Here is a 14,676-nt window from a genome sequence, read left to right as displayed (position 1 = left end):
GTTTACATGGAACGGCTACTTGGAGACCATGTGGGGCGGCGGGTGGAATAATTGTTAATGTTCCTATTATTTATTTAATGCTGTCGTTTGCAGTTCTCAACAATGCCTCTCTAACTACAATATTGGCATCCAGAAAGTGATTAGCAAAACGTGAAGCCTGTAATTAGAATTCCTAGTGCCCACTTCATCTGAGAAATACATTTATAGCTACAGCTTATAGCTCTGAGGATTTAGGAGATTGTCTGGGATTCATAATCAAAAACCCTTCTCTCTAAAATGATCTCTATATTCTGTAAGTCACAGAACAAAAAGAATCCACACAATCCAACTACCAGAGCAGTTCACAGTCTAATGCGCTGATACAAGTATAACTGTTCAAATTAAATGTTTAAGTGAATGCTCGCCATAATTTGATGATAATGTTCATCAAACGCCACGCTAATGATGGTAGATTGTCTGTCATGCAGCGGCACGTGAAAATACGACATACTCAAACTAAAGATAGATCATTAACATCATCCCAAAATTAACATTCACTCGAAAACGATTTATTGGTTACGCGTATCCCGTGTAACGTATTATTGCATCCGAGGCAGTTTATACCAACGATACCGACGCGACTCGACTCCCGACACAGCTAGTGTGCTAATCAGCGTCTGGAGAGAACTGGGGCCTTCCTTTTTCACGCAGCTTTCTTACATATAAAGCCGCGGTGCGGACGGCTAAGGGAACGCCTGATAAAATCTGCTCTCCCGATTAGCCGCTAGGCTAGTAATGCACCACTTTAAGTTATCGAATAAATCATTGCTTCCTTTGCTGATGGCCAATGAAGCTCTCAATTTAAATGTGCAATCAGCACACAGGTAAGTAATCGTAATAAAAGTCTGACGTGGTTAAGTCAAATACTTTGGGCGAGAGAATTAATTTAATTACACTACACGCAGTAGACGATCTCTGAACTTGCCCTTTGGAGATACGGTATCGCTATAGTTTTATAGTTATTCAGTTGAAACTTCTCACATCTTTATGATTATAGCGGATCTCCCTTCTACTTATTTTTAAACATCCCAGCTGTATTTATTCGCCTACTTAATCTATCTTGCTTCCTTAATTTTTAAGATAAAAACCAGAAAATCATGAATTTCAAGTAAAATTTTAATTTGTGAGATCCAGAATACTGTTTCTACTAAATTATTATGCAAAAGGAATCTAAATCTAAATTTTTAAGTTTCTAGCTCTTTTCTGTTGCGCCAATGATTTTTACAGAAAAAGTCCAAATTTCGAAAATGGTTAAAGCTATTGAACTGGTATTCAACACATATTGATTTAGTATTGCTCCTGACATGCCAGAAACGTATCAGGTTATTTACTTGATTTTTAAAGTATTACGCAACATTTATGACGTCAGATATAGTTGCAGCAGACTGGTTGGCACACAATCGAAAGACTGATGTGAATTTTATAAGGCGTGAGTAGCCTGCTTCCCTACATCTCCCTCTACTTATTTTTTTTAATGTAAATGAAAAAAAACTAATTACAAAAAGGGAAACAAGATTACAGCTTAACTCCCTATGAAAAATTAAAATTGAAATGTAAACATATAGAAATATTAAAAGAAAAGTTATTACCTACTTCAATTATTTAAATTGCTGGGATGTTCACTGCCTCTTAAGCAAAATTATCACTCTAAATTTATGCAAAATCAATGAAACACTTTGGCATACATATTGCCTTAGACAGACAAACACATAAAAATATGTAAAATTATGAAAATCTTAAATCCATTAAATTGTCTGTAAATATTTTTACATAGACAAATTCAAAGAAAATAACACAGTTATTCATGATGCATAAACAGATAATTATATCTTAGCAGTCTTTTCTAAACCTGAAAGAAAATTTCACAAATCATGACAATTTCATTTTTACACACATGGTTGTAGCCGCTCTGGCTGGCGTTCTACATTTCCATTCACAAGGGTAGCGGAGGGGAAGTTGCTATGGTGTGCGTCCTTTACGTTCACTCTAAATTACATAGGGAAAGGGGAGGGGTCACTGTGAGTTGTGTCTAAGTCACTCCACACTTTCACACAGCTACCAGGCTGCCATTATCTGATTTGTCCTGTAGAACAAACAAAAAGAGTGCCTCAGATTCTGTTCACTTAATATCTATGGGTGGGTCACAATCAAATGGGGATATATACCTTTTCTTTTTCAATATGTTACTGGAACAAAGTTAACAGAACTTTTTCAATTTTACTCTTGCGGTTACTTAACTGTCATAAAATCGGTAAACAAATAACTCAAAACGCCGTTAGTCACGTACTAAAGAAAATTTATGCTCAAGGCATACAATCATAAATCCTATTTAATCTCAATTTATTATATCTGTGCCAGAACTGAACCAATGCTCGGTACATTCCTGACAAATCTGTATTTTATTTACTTAACTGACTCATCTTGGATCACCGTATTCTTAGAGATAGTATGAGTATATTTGTTTATCAGTTGTCTTCTCAGCCTCTTTGTACATGCGAGTAACTTGTGGTAATAGTACAGTTCTGAGTGTTCAAAACACACTACGTTTAGTTGACTACTAAATCCACTTATTGGTCCTCTGCTGCTGTGTCAGTTGCACATCTGCAATTATGTACTTACTTCATCGAAGTGTATTTATGCTGAGCTATAAATATTGTTTCACGTCTGCCATTGTGTTACTCAATTATGTTGCTAGTGTATGTACTTATTTAACACTCAGTCTATTAACATTTAACGCATAGGATAGCACATTTATTTCATATCTCTAGTGTATTGCAGTTGATCAGTTTGCTCACGTTGCAATCCATTTCCACTTGATTGGATGCTGAAACCACAGGTAGTCTCTCTCGAACTACCACTAAAGTGCATTAAGAAATTATGGCCGAGCGTAATGCTAAATTCCTTAAACCTATAGGACACCATGAGCTGCTCTGTCTCATCTAACATAAGGGTACCTATTGTCGCATTCACGCCTCCAACTCATAACCTCAATACGTGTAGGTTTGTCCTGTCACACACTACACTAAATAACGGCCAGCTCTAACCTTATAAATATTTCAAGGACGTGTCCTTCACGTCTCAACCACAAACACTGTTCAATTCTATTACACTGCCATTCCTTGCTACACAAGGTGAGTTCATTTTTATAATTTATCTGTCTATTTTTCATAACACTAAGCACTCTCTCTTACTATTTAGTAGTTAGCTCTAATGCATACACTAGGTCTCATTGCCACTTCAGATCCTGCTTATAAATGAACTTGTATATCTTTTTTAAATATTATTGTGGGACCATTTCCAATGAAACAACACTTTGTACTTACAATATTACCAGGTTTTTATACATACTTGTTACTCAAATACATTTGTATCTCAATTACGTCATATTTCTCTATTGTTTATGTCACTGATAGGTTTGTCACATTAGGTATTTTCTTCACTAATCGGTGGATAGAATGGTTACAGAATTCATGGCTTGATCGCCATGACAGAAAATTTTAGTATAGCAAAGAAGGAGTCGAAACTTTGGTAGATAGGAAAGATGAAGAATGAGTGAGACCTGAAAAGGAAAAGATCTCACACAGCTGGGACTGCACAGCTGCCACACTGTGTGGAGGTTACAGAACAACCTCCTCCCTACAGAACTCATTCACTACCTATGAAATTCTTTAGGTCGATCACGTTCCTGAGACCTAATAGCTTTTTACTCTTAGGGTACTCTAGCCTATATGCATTGGCATGTGGTTTTCCTATGATCCTGAAAGGTCCTTGGTATACGAACATGAATTTCTTTGTTTCTGCATTTATTTTCTTTGGTTTTTCCTTGGTCTTCACAAGGACCAACCGACCTATTTCGAAACTGGTGGGTACAGCTTTTGCGTCATGACGCTTCTTTCTTTCTAATGTTCTTTTCCTTATATTTGCCCTAGCCCTTAACTTCTTTTCGTCTGTGGATATTTGCGTTAGAATAGGGAATTTTACCATATCTGCAATCACATTGTGTGGTTCTTGGCCAGGTTTCACCTTTAATTGACATTCATAACCTTTGACCACGCCAGGTCGATTTGAAAATACCTTATGATGCCTTTTTAAAACCTGTCTCAGATCTTCCTTCTGATTAGCTGAAATTTTATCGATTTCCTGCAATTTAGCTTCTATCTTTTCCAAAATAATTGCTTCTTCTTCTGTGTTTAGCTTACTTTTACTAAGATTAACACCTTCGTCCCAATATCTCCTATTTTTCTGAACACGTATAGGCAGCTCCCAAGTTTCATCATTAGTTACTATATGTTTATCAATAAAAGGTACCGTAATTACTCCGGTTATCGGCAAGACAATTTTTAACTGGCTTCTTTCAAAGTCAACAACACTCTGATATTTTGACAAGAAATCTATGCCAATTAAAACCTCAATACTGAGATTATTTACAATTAAGCATGGATGATCAATTAAATTACCATTAATGTTAAAGGGCAGCAAAGCTTCTTGTTTTACCGTTTTTGACACCTTGCCAGTAGCACCAATTATTCTTAGTCCTGATACCCTCATTACGGTAAGCTTGTCTTTACTAGGTAATGCATCAAAGAAGGACTGAGATATCGCTCTCACCTCACTTACAGCGTGTAAGAGACAACGTACATTGATACCCAACATATTCACTATTATTATAGGGTGGCTTATTCTAGGTTGTACAGGTGGTTCCTCAAACTCATCCAATAGTTCCTTTTGGATTTGTCTCCAACTAAAGTCATCGACATCTGTCTTCATTACATTTAGGTCAAAGCGTGTAGGGGTTTCCTGAATTACATTTTCCGCTGCCTTTTCCAGTCGGTCTATTAATTTTAAATCGAAATACCGCACGACTTCATTACATTTAGTTTGCTGAACATGACCCAAATTAGTGTAGTCTGAGCGATTCTGCGCCTCCAGACCGGGCATAACACTAGTTACAGGTAAACCACTTTCACTGTTACCGTCGGGTTCCTTCTCAAGTGACAACTGATCACAGCTACTGGGTTCAACGACCCACAACAGGCTATCCTCTACATTCTCACTTACCTCCTGTCCTTAATCTATTAGTACAGTATCAACATCCAGCGCAGGCACTTTAGATAAGAGCACATCATCCTTATCGTAAATATAAGCATGAATTTCTTCTGCTTCTTCACCTGACAATTCAGTATTTTGTAGCTCTTACCTACCGTTACAATGCTGCGCCTTCTCTTTCTCTTCCCACTTAGGAAGCGTCTCTAACATGGTATCTATTAAATACTGTGAGTGATCTAATACTTCTGCTGTATTCTTAGATGCTACCGACCGCTCATCTACATGCTCAGTCTGAGTATACTGATCTGTCTTACCAATTACTGTAATCACTGGCTTAGGAAAAGTAAACGCCTGGTGAGCGCCAGTGTCCTCATAGACGGGAACTAGTTTTCCTGCCTCGGCCTACTACTGTTTCCTTTATTTCCATTATAGTTAACTGGAACAGCATTGCTTTCCGCACTGTTGTTTACCTGCCTAATTTTGATCGGAATAAAATTACTATCATAAGGATGTCATTTTTGGTTCTGATAATTATTTCTCCAATTCCTACCTCTCTTAGGATGGCGAGCACCTACTGTTCTGACGTTTACATTGCCATTCTGCTCGTGCTTAAAATTACTACTAGTGTTATTACCATTTCTGTTATTACGTACTTGCTCCTCATTGGCAGCAACACACTCTACATGTTCCAAATACTCAATGAACCGATCAAGATTGTCTCTAGGGCAGATATAAATCTAATTTGCCAATACAGCTTGGCTTCAAGACCTAGTATTATCATTTCAGGTTTCAGCTTTTCCGCCAAATGTGACAAACGTGAAATCCATGACCTAGCAAACTCTTTAATAGATTCCTTGCCTGCATTGAAGCGTTTTCCACTCCAAAATTCTCTCAACACTTCATTTATCTTATTGCTAGACCAATACTCATTAATGGAAGCTGTTTTAAATTCCGCTAATGTTTTACACTTCAACATAACATCAGCTGACCAACGCATGGCGTCACCTGCTAAATGGCTTCTAATAAATGAGATTTTCTCTTGTTCAGACCAAGGTCGTGGAATAACATCTTCAAAATCGTTCCAGAAATCTAGCGGGTGGATATTTTACCTGGATCGAACCGCAAGAACTGCCTACATCCGATAAATGCGGCGTTTGCAGCTACAACTTGTTGTATACTACCATTACCAGAAGTTACTGAAGCTACTTTACTCTCAATGTTAGCAATGTTAGTACTAATATTTTCTACTCTCATTTCAACATTATCTACTCTTTGCACAATATGAGTAGTATCAGTTTTGATTGCATCTACTTCTGCTTGACATATGTTTACTTTTATATTAACATCTTTAAACCTATCTGAGCACAGTTCAGATTCCGCCTCGATCTTTTCTGTTAACTTGTGCTCCAGCTTCGCATCTTCCATTTGGAAGTCTTTGCGAACCTCAGCAACTTCGGATTTTACTGTTTTATACATTTCAGAAAATTGTTGAGCAACCTTTTTCTTAATATCCTCATGATTGTAATCAATTTTATAATTCAAACTGTCCAGATCCTCTTTCAACTTATTGCAACGAGCCTTGAAGGTATTGTCCATTACCTCCAATCGTTTATTAAAATTGGTTTGGCTGGCCACAATCTCATACTTTAACTCAGCAATACTGGTAGCTATTGCTTGTAATATAACATTTAAATCAATAGCCCCAGTATATTTGGGTTGTTCACTAGCTGGTTTTTTATCACACTCAGGTGACGAAAAACTAGCTCCAGTACCAGAATCATCAAAACGAAATGAAACATCTGATTGATCAGTCATATCTAACTTATCATTTTTAAACTCTACCACATCTGATGACTGTTTCGTTTTTAACTCATCAGATAAACTATCATCAAATAAATTAACAAATTATGATGTGTACTTTACTACAGGGGTCTCTATTATTGACTCATTGCCCCTTTTCATACTATTGTCACGAGACAGTACTTCATATTTCATTTTAACATTACTATTTTCATGCATATTTACACCTGAACCGTTGTCTGGATTTACAGTTCCGTCAACAGACATAGGTTCTCATTTAAGTTTAACCTCAGTTTTCTCTGGCGGTTCCGACAGTCTTTTAGTGCTGGTTAGTAAAATTTTTAACAGCTTTTCACTTAACTTAGATCATTCTGCACGACGTATGGCGTTGCCGGCGCGGTGTACCAGGATTACTGATGCGACGCGGCACGTTGACCTGCAGACGGCACTTCGAAGGCTGCTGTGTGTTTGCGTCGCCCGCAACTGCAGTCTCGGCTCCGGTTGCTCTGGCGGGCAATTGCGGTGAGGCGAAAGTGGCTTCTCGTGATGCCGGCAGCGCCGCTAGACTCACTGCCAGCTCCGTCAATCCAGATGCGTTGTTAATCAAATTGCGTCGTTCACATGCACACATAACACTATCACTGTTCTATTACTCAGTTGCGTGTCGTATTTCACTTCCGAATCCAAATATTGAAAAATCACTTCCACTTTTACTCAGTTTCTTTCCCGGCCGATGCACCATATGTGGGTCGGCGTTTGGAATAGTTGTTAATGTTCCTATTATTTATTTAATGCTGTCGTTTGCCGTTCTCAACACTGGCTCTCTAACTACAATATTGGCATCCAGAAAGTGATTAGCAAAACGTGAAGCCTGTAATTAGAATTCCTAGTGCCCACTTCATGTGAGAAATACATTTATAGCTACAGCTTATAGCTCTGAGGAATTAGGAGATTGTCTGGGATTAATAATCAAAAACTATTCTCTCTAAAATGTTCACTATATTCTGAAAGTCAGAGACCAAAAAGAATCCACACAAACCAACTACCAGAGCAGTTCAGAGTCTAATGCGCTGATGCAACTGTAACTGTTCTAATTAAATGTTTACGTGAATGCTCGCCATAATTTGATGATAATGTTCATCAAGCGCCACGCTAATAACGGTAGAATGTCTGTCCTGCGGCGGCACGTGAAAATACGACATACTCAAACTATAGATAGATCATTAACATCATCCCAAAATTAACACTTCACTGGAAAACGATTTATTGGTTACGCGTATCCCATGTAACTTATCACTGCACATGAGGCTGTTTATATCAATGATACCGACGCGACGCGACTCCCGGCGCAGGTGTTGTGCTAATCAGCGTCTGGAGAGAACTGGGGCCTTCCTTTTTCACGCTGCTTTCTAACATATAAAGCCGCGGTGCGGACGGCTAAGGGAACGCCTGATCAAATCTGCTCTCCCGACTAGCCGCTGGGCTAGTAATGCGCCACTTTAAGTTATCGAAAAATCATTGCTTCCTTTGCTGATGGCCAATGAAGCTCTCAATTTAAAAGTCTGACGTGTCTAAGTCAAATATTTTGGGCGAGAGAATTAATTTAATTACACTACACGCAGGAGACGATCTCTGAACTTGCCCTTTGGAGATACGTTATCGCTATAGTTTTATAGTTATTCAGTTGAAACTTCTCACATCTTTATGATTTTAGCGGATCTCCCTTCCACTTAAATTTAAACATCCTAGCTGTATTTATTCGCCTTCTTAATCTATCTTTCTTCCTTAATTTTTAAGATAAAAACCAGAAAATCATGAATTTCAAGTAAAATTTTAATTTGTGAGATCCAGAATACTGTTTCTACTAAATTATTATGCAAAAGGAATCTAAATATAAATTTTTAAGTTTCTAGCTCTTTTCTGTTGTGCCAATTATTTTTACAGAAAAAGTCCAAATTTCGAAAATGGTGAAAGTTATTGAACTGGTATTCAACACATATTGATTTAGTATTACTCCTGACATGCTAGAAACGTTTCAGGTTATTTACTTGATTTTTAAAGTATTGCGCAACATTTGACGTCAGAGCTAGTTACAGCGAACTGGCTGGCACACAATGGAAAGACTGATATGAATTTTATAAGGCATGAGTAGGCTGCTGCCCTACAACCATTTGCAACCATTCACAGACTTCGTGCTCCCAAACAACGATGGACTTTTTATGGATGAAAATGCGCCATGACACCTGGCCACAATCATTTTCAGAACATTCTGGACAATTCGAGCGAATTATTCAGTAACCTATATCGCTCGACATGAATCCCATTGAATATTTATGGTTCATTAACGAGAGTCACAACACGCACAAAACCCTGCACCGGAAACACTTTCGCAGCTATGAACGGCTATATAAGCAACCCATGGCTGAATATTTCAGCAGCGGCCTTCCAACAACTTAGTGAGTCCATGGCACATCGAGTTATTGGACTAGCCTGGAAGAAGGAGGTGAGACACGGTATTTGGAGGTATCCCTCTGACTTTTGTCATGTCAGCATATTTGTGTTAATTGTTGCTCCTTCATTATCTGATATGATTTGATGCATGTGACAACGATAATTCTGATACGATAGAGAATTTGCTCGTTTTGGAGTTCACTGTGTGTCACGCAGGCTCATCGTTCATATGTGTTGAAGTAAGTATGGCAGATGTTGATGCAAAGAATCTAATTATATGTTGCTACGCAGGGTGGTCAGAAACATTCTGAAAAATTTGTTAGTGTTGTAGGTTAGGCTGTGAGATAATTGTAAAAACGTTCATAACGCCGTTTCAGAGTTAAATAGCACTAAACTTAGACAATCAGGCCGTTGCGTGTTCATAGATGATAGCACACGATAGTGCTTAGCCTTATGTTCGGGTTAGATCCTTACTGCCATCCCATATCCAGTTTTTTATCCGCTCTTTTGCCGGCCGGAGTGACCGAGCGGTTCTACGCGCTACAGTCTGGAACCGCTCGACCCCCACGGTCGCAGGTTCGAATCCTGCCTCGGGCATTGGTGTGTTTCACGTCCTTAGGTTAGTTGGGTTTAAGTAGTTCTAAGTTCTAGGGGACTGATGACCTCAGAAGTTAAGTGCCGTAGTGCTCATAGCCACATCTGCTCTTTTGTTCTGTTCGAGGAAGGAAAATGAAGAACACGTTTGCCGACGCCATCTCTGGGGAGCAGCTTCTGTTTGTGCATGCAAGGGCCTGTTTTGCTAACTTCAACGATAATTAACTCCGAAACGTTGCAGCTTATCGAAATTTTTGTCTCAACACAACCTACCCCGCAACAGCCTCTTAAGACGGTTTCTAAAGTCACTGTATGAACTCTGAACTATCCAACTTAGTCGGCGGCTATATCAGTGTCACTCATTTTGTCAATGCGAGACACAATGTTCCACTACATTACAACTGTGAAATTAATTTTTCATTCTTTTTCTAGCATTATGTAAGAGAAGGCATATTACTTCATTTGTATTTCTATGGACTCAACAGTACTGTCCCATTATCATAATTGAAGTATCAATGACTGATCTGTACAGAATGATCACAAAGCCCCGTTACCTCCTACCGCGTGTCCGCATATTCAAATATGGCCCCACTGAATTGCGGGATCATGGTGGAGGACAACTTTGAGGTTGTTGTTGTTGTTGTGGTCTTCAGTCCTGAGACTGGTTTGATGCAGCTCTCCATGCTACTCTATCCTGAGCAAGCTTCTTCATCCCCCAGTAACTTTGAGGTAGTGTGACTCTTATACGAGTTTGCGGCTGGTCCCGGCGGAGGTTCGAGTCCTCCCTCGGGCATGGGTGTGTGTGTTTGTCCTTAGGATAATTTAGGTTACGTAGTGTGTAAGATTAGGGTCTGATGACCTTAGCAGTTGAGTCCCATAAGATTTCACACACATTTTTTTCTTATTCGAGAGTGTCTGTATGTACACCATCCTTATCATAGCAGAATGTGAGTCTCCTCCATGTATCACGTGAAATTCTCCTCAACGTTGCTGACGTTGAAGAGCACCTTTGAGTTCATCAACTATCCCATAAGGTGTGGCAGCAACCTTCTCTTTAATGAAACCCCACAATGCGGTGTCGCAAGATGAGAGATCAGGACGTCAGGGTGGCTACTCCAAAGGCGAAGCCAAATGAACAGAACCACGTCCAATCCATTTATCACGAAATATCTCACGGAGATATTCTGTAACGGCACTAATTTAACGATATATCCCTGGAATAAAATAAAAGCTAGTAATAAAATGAAACTTAATTTTGGTGGGAATTTAAAGAGTTAACTCTCTGAGTAGTTTATAATGCGCAGTGTGTACCTGTGTTGCTTCATCTTTCGTTCCCAACTCGAGAGATCATGTACGGCAGTTGTAGAACTTTGTCCTTTTCTGCCAAGTATCGCATCAGTATGGGGCAGTGGAAGGGGGGGGGGGAGGGATCTGAACTGGAAGTATGTGGAAGGGCATTTCCATTCCAACTGTCCATCTGATGGCGAAGGGCAAGCTACCGAACACATGGTATTTTAACAGAAAACCTCGACAAATGGCGAAAGCTTCCAGCACCAGACTACGATTGCGAAACTCTAAGACTATCCACATCTTCGGCTGTACCTACCACCGACAAAACATCGGTGAATCGCCGGTTGCTGCCCAACCAGTATGCCAGAAATCGAGGGAGCCTGCATCCCTAGCAGTCGCTACGGCACCAGGTTGCGCTACGTTCGCAGTATCCACCACTGGTATCGTTTCTGCTGTTTTGGTTACGCGAGTCATACCATACGCTTCTTCTGCTAGAAGGCTCTATAGGACATCGCCCAGCTGCTATGCAAGCGGTCGACATGGGGCGTTTACGGTTCACCAGGTTAAATGACGTCCGAAATAAACGGTTTCTCAATCAAATGGTTCAAATGATTCTGAGCACTATGGGACTTAGCATCTGTGGTCATCAGTCCCCTAGAACTTAGAACTACTTAAACCTAACTAACCTAAGGACATCACACACATCCATGCCCGAGGCAGGATTCGAACCTGCGACCGTAGCAGTCGCGCGGTTCCGGACCGAGCGCCTAGAACCGCTAGACCACCGCGGCCGGCGTTTCTCAATCAGAGGACCATTTGTTGACCTCTAAGACTTATACGAGCCACACCTGTGGCCCACCAGTTGGATCCTATTCCCATGCATACTGTCGAGTCATCATTATTGCATTTACCACGGACTACATCTGTTGAGTGGTACTTAAGATAAACAAATAAATTAATGAAATCTAAGTTACGTACAAGTTAGAAAATAAATGAAACCTTGGTTTACTTTACAGAGCTACATACTGGCAAACAGCGGGCAGAGCAGAAGAGACAATGACCATGAACACAGCAAATTCAGAAGCCATCACCCTCCCCACATAAGCGGACGCAGTCGATTCAGCCGTCAGGGCATTGCCCGAGCGGCTCACGTGTTTCTCAGTGCTCACATGTGATCAAAGGCCCTCGCCCACATTCCAAGAGCCAATGACCGACGTTAAGAAGATTCTTCGAGAAGCTTTTCACGTGACAGAAGAGACAATGACCGGATCAAGTGTCTCTCAGTTGTCACATGTGATCAAAGGCCCTCGCCGACATTCCAAGAGCCAGTGACCGAAGTAAAGAAGATTTTTCGAGAAGCTTTTCAACGTGACAGAAGAGGCAATGACCGTGACGTCGTTCACCTCCAGTGAACTGAAGTAAATAAATACGCGAGACACAGTGGGCCCGACAAAGAAGAGGAGAGTAGCAATAGTTTTCAGTCAGTTTCGGTGCTGAAGACCGTCATGCAAGAAGAGACTACATCATACACAGACGCACCAAGTCCGCCGTTGTAATGGAATAGCAAGCAGCAGCCTCGGCGCCAGATGACAGAAGGTATTTGAAGTCTGATTTTTACGTACCCGGGTGACTCGTGAGGACGGGAAGGAGACGGTCTGACATCAGTACTCACCTGTGAGCTGGGATGAAGATCTGACAGCCGAAGACTGGCAAACGAGAGTCCGTTGTTCGAGTCCGGGACACTGGCCTTCCCCCGCCGCGCCGCTCAGCTGGCCGACGTACAACACTGTCACACGCGTCCGCTTAGAGAAGAGGAACACAGGGACGCCACATCCAAGGTATCACCATCCGATGCACGACTTCGCTCTCAATAATTAAACGGGCCACAGCACGATGCGCGTCTCCAGTCAACTGGGCGAGACGGCGACACGAGATACACACCGCCAGTCGTAATCAGACGTCGCCGCAGCAGAAGGCTTCGCAAACGACACAGCTGCCGCTCTCCGAGCCAGAACGTCCAGTAAGAAACAGTTGTACAAAACTTTCAAGAAAAGTTATCTAATGTAAAAATTCTGTTTCATTCTATCTCATATCCGAGCCAAGAAAGAACCCACCCTGCCCACAAATTGTTAAAAGAGAAAAATTAATTAATTTAGGATTTTCACCCTCACATAATGCTTTAGAATTAAATGCCCATTGCAGTAATGTTCATCCTGACAACTGACTAGCATCAAAAGAGAAAAAACAGTTACATTTAGTGACAGAAGTGTATCATTTAGTGTCAGAACTGTTACATTTGGAGTCCGAGGAAATACCCTTGGCTCAATATGAGGTGTGAATGACTGTCACTAAAGGTCCAGAGTTAGTATTGTTTAATGTGTGAAAGGATAGAGGTTTGCAGAACAGTCGTGATATTTTTTTTTAGAAGTGTATCCTTTCTCACAATTTTAAGAGTTTGTCGAAAATATTTAAACATCCTTTTCATTCAGTGTAGTAAAATTGTATAACTAATAGTTGGTAAAATGATGACACGAAATCGTACAAAGTCAGAGTCAGCGGCTCAAGCGGTTTCTACTGAGGAAGCTATTCAGAGCTTAGTTCATCAGATAGCACAGCTTAAAAATGATAATAATACATTATTTAAACAGTAGAGTGAGGTTAGGCAAACCGGTTCAATCCCTCCCACCCTAGATTCCTCAGCAGCAGCCTTAGTAACTCCTTTTCCAGGTAAACTTGGCGAAGACATAACAGCCTTTTTTGATGATTTAGTAGCAGCTGCAAAGTTAGGATCATGGTCAGATGAACAGCTCTTACAAATGACAAAGTTAAGATTGATAGGAGAAGCTAAAGCACACGTATTATACCTCGAAGAATTACGGAATGCTCCAACATTTGAGGATTTGAAGAAAGGATTACTTAAACGTTTTCAAAAACAGAAGAGCTGCCGATTTTATAGGGAAAAATTAAACACTATCACTCAGAGGCAGAACGAGTCATTAGAAAGCTTTGTAGATAGGATCAGAAAAGTTAATATTAACACCTATCAGTTGACAACTAGTGATGAAGCAGAGGCAGAAGGTAGAGCTCTGGATACATTTTTACGTGGGCTACCTCCTGAAACGTCCCGTCGTGTCAGGGCAGAGTTTCGTAAAAATGTAGCGGATCTGAATCTGTGGCGACGGCTTTCGAAGAAATAGACATTGCCACCAGACACTAGGAGAAGCGAAATATAATTTCAGCAGGAGTACGATGTTGTACGTGCGATCGACAGGGACATACAGCAAAAAACTACAGACAACCTCAATGCACTAATTGTCAAAGAATAGGTCACACATTCAAGGAATGTAGGTCTAAGAAAATTTTTGGAAATAGAAATCAATTAAACTCAAACGAGAATGTCGGAGCCGCCGCCAGGCGTTCCCAATAAATTTTCATGCCATTAAGGCGAATGTGAAG

The sequence above is a fragment of the Schistocerca nitens genome, chromosome 4 (genome assembly GCF_023898315.1).
Source record: "Schistocerca nitens isolate TAMUIC-IGC-003100 chromosome 4, iqSchNite1.1, whole genome shotgun sequence".
In the NCBI taxonomy this organism is placed as follows: domain Eukaryota; kingdom Metazoa; phylum Arthropoda; class Insecta; order Orthoptera; family Acrididae; genus Schistocerca; species Schistocerca nitens.
The sequence above is the reverse complement of the archived record's forward strand: the minus strand, read 5'-3'. Positions refer to the sequence as shown.